The following is a 3,060-nucleotide window of genomic DNA, read 5'->3' as shown; positions in this document are numbered from 1 at the left end:
CAAGATTCATTTTAATATTTTGAAATTCAGCACCCAAAACCAAGAAAGCGTCAGTTTTAAATACAGAATAAAGTATGTACTCGAGGAGACGCGGTGATTTCCGTTTGTCTTCCACAAGACAAAAATTTAAATTATGATTTTTTCCTGACTTCTTAGGTAAATAGATTTCTATAGGCAAAGACCGAAAAGCACACACTGATTTGATTTTACAAAGAAATTAATATTATTCGGAAAAATTGATTATGTTGCTTGCGAGTAATTTTTTATTGCCTGCACCGGTCAAACAAATAAACATGCATGTAAAACGTTTTTGCTTACAAAACAATTTTTAGGAAAAAAATTATCAATAAAAATTCCTTAGACTATACGCCTGTAACTTGGGAATTTGGTAGCCAAATTTAATGTTTTTGCCGAATCCACGAAGAGAATTTTTCTGTCCATTTACTACAATATCCTTTTTGATATTAAGAAAGCGGTCAAATTTTGATAACTTCCAACTTCTTAATATTTTATTGTGTGGATTTTGAAACAATATGAAACCCCTACCCAGAATCAAGCAGAAGAATTTTGTTTTCAATTGTAAAAAATAAGAGACATTGAGCAACAAAAAAGTGATCGATATTTGTTTTTAATTTCGTAAACATGTTTAGAGCCCTATACTTATACTTTTTGTAGGTTATAAAGCCACGCACTGAGTTCCACGCTTTCTTAACAATTTAATTTAAAGTGAGACCATTTTCGTTGTACCAGTACCAGACTTTAACATTTTAAATATAAAACATTCACAATAAATAGAAATCCTTACTTGAATAATAGTAAATCGAAGGGGTATTTTATGTTTTTGTAGTCTTTTACATCATACTGCGTATTTTATCGCATTATTTTTTGTTATTTTGCACTTTCTATTATTTTATTATCACTGTTAGAAATATCCGGTTGAATTTTCAACCACATGTGGTTGAAGTTTTATGCAGTTACGCTGGTTGTAATTTTAATTACTTGAGAATGAAAAATCAGCTATCCGTGAAATTAAAAGTTTAATTAAGCAGTTGAAAATTCAACTAAATGTAATTAAAATTTCAATAAAGCGAAAAACGTTTTATTCGGCACAGTAATGAATTTCAAAGCAAGTATAAGTTTTAAGGGAATTTAATAGATTCGATTCAAGATTTTTATATAATTAAAAATCTTTAATAAAACCCATAAACATTCCTTAAAAATACTGTGTTTTGAAATTCACTTACTGTATCAAAATAATTCTGATAAGAAATAATCATTTATTTTGTACGTTTGTGCCGTGAGAACCATGAGATTAATAAAGCACAGATAATATTTAGAAAAATAAGCAACTTGATAGCAAACTTTTTGACTTGAAAATTTAACAATTTAGTAAGAATTTAAACTATTTGGTTAACGATGAATTTTTTTCTTAAAAGTTAACATTTTTGGTAAAAAATTCAACGATGTAGTCAAAAATTGAATTATTTTTATAAATCTTTAAACATTTTGTAGCTAATTGTTTTTTTTAATGAATAATCATTTTTTCTGAATAAAAATTTAACTATATTAAATATGATTTCTCTTCTTTGCTTAAAAATTTAAAAATTTGATGTATAAGTTGAAGGTGTTGAGCAGGGTATGAATATTAAGTTAAAGATGTAAATGAACGTCCACTTATTTACATCTTCAGCTGAATTTAAAAAAGTGCTTTAAAATTGATGTATTTTGTTGAAAATTCTTCTTTCTTGCTAGAAAATGATTTCTCTGGACAGAAAATTCATCTTTTTCATTAAAACTTCAACCATTTGGTTAAAAATTAGTCTTTTTTGGTTGAAATCTCACAATTTGATTGAGAGTTAAACTACCCTGTTTAAAATTCATTTGTTCAGGATTCGAGTCTTCGGTTTAAAATTTAGGATTTTTGGTTGAAAATTCGTTTCTTTATGTACAAAATCTAACTTTTTATCTGCAAATTTAACCACTCGATTTTTCATTCGAAATTTACCATATAAAAGCGGAAAATTCCACTGTTTGGTGGAAAATTCATGTATTTTGTTGAAAATTCATCATTCTTAGAAACTTAATCTTGTTTGTTGAAAGTTCATCTTTTTGATTGAGGATTCAACTATTTGGTTAAAAATTTTTTCGCTTCAGTTTAACTGGTTGAAAATTCTGTTTTTTTTGTTGATAATTTTTTAGAGTCAAAATTGGACAATTACATTTTAGCATAAAAAATATCGTTATGTTTTTTTTGTTTTTTTTTTTTGAAAATGGAATTTAAAACTCAATGATCGTTATTCGAAAAAAATGTGTCTTTTTTGTTTAAAAACATAAATATTTGGTTAAAATTTCAATTTTTTCTTTGAGTATTCGTCCTTTTGGGTTTAAAATTTGTCTCTATAATCCGTATGAAAAAATATCTTGGAAGACTAGTGTCAGGTATGGCTTTAGTCTTGCTCGCGTGTGACATTATCTAGACCGTCTGGTCTGGAAGTTCTAGTAAGCAATATATTTCGAATTAAAATCTTCAGTAATTGAAGCGTTTCATATTGCAATCAATATGGTATTTACATACATTTTAATTGTAATTATTTATTCCACTATTTCCGTTAAAAATTAAATTATTTCTCACGTTTTCTTGGGAATTTTGATCCCCGGTATTTTAATTGGACGGAAGGGAGGGGGGGCTAGGGATATAGTTTACGGAAATAGATCAAAATCGGTCATGTTTCGGTGAAATTCGGAAAAATGAAGCGAGAGGTAATGTGGGAAATTCAGAATGGGAGGTAGAAAGGAGAAAAATGAGAAGGGTATGTTATATTCGAGAAGGTGTTATGGAGTGGCAGGATATAGAGTTAGAGCTATTGGTTAAACAAGGAGAAGAGAGATGGACAAAGATTATAGATTCGAGGTACAATAGATGGTATATGATGGTCAAAGGGTTGATGGGACCAGAATATCTGCAAAAAATAAAAAAGGAAGAAAAATGGAGTTGGGTTGTACGGTTCAGAATGGGAGAAGGAGTGAGAGCATGCAGATATTGGATGAATGAAGAGGAGA

The 3,060-nt window shown here is 28.6% G+C and overlaps 1 protein-coding gene across 1 annotated transcript in view; it reads right to left on the bottom strand.

Annotated features, from left to right (window-relative positions):
• Positions 1–3,060, bottom strand: part of LOC117173216 — a 160,279-nt gene that overhangs the window by 63,415 nt on the left and 93,804 nt on the right. The window lies entirely within an intron of this gene.

The sequence above is a fragment of the Belonocnema kinseyi genome, chromosome 5 (assembly GCF_010883055.1).
Source record: "Belonocnema kinseyi isolate 2016_QV_RU_SX_M_011 chromosome 5, B_treatae_v1, whole genome shotgun sequence".
Lineage (NCBI taxonomy): Eukaryota > Metazoa > Arthropoda > Insecta > Hymenoptera > Cynipidae > Belonocnema > Belonocnema kinseyi.
The sequence above is the reverse complement of the archived record's forward strand: the minus strand, read 5'-3'. Positions and strand labels throughout refer to the sequence as shown.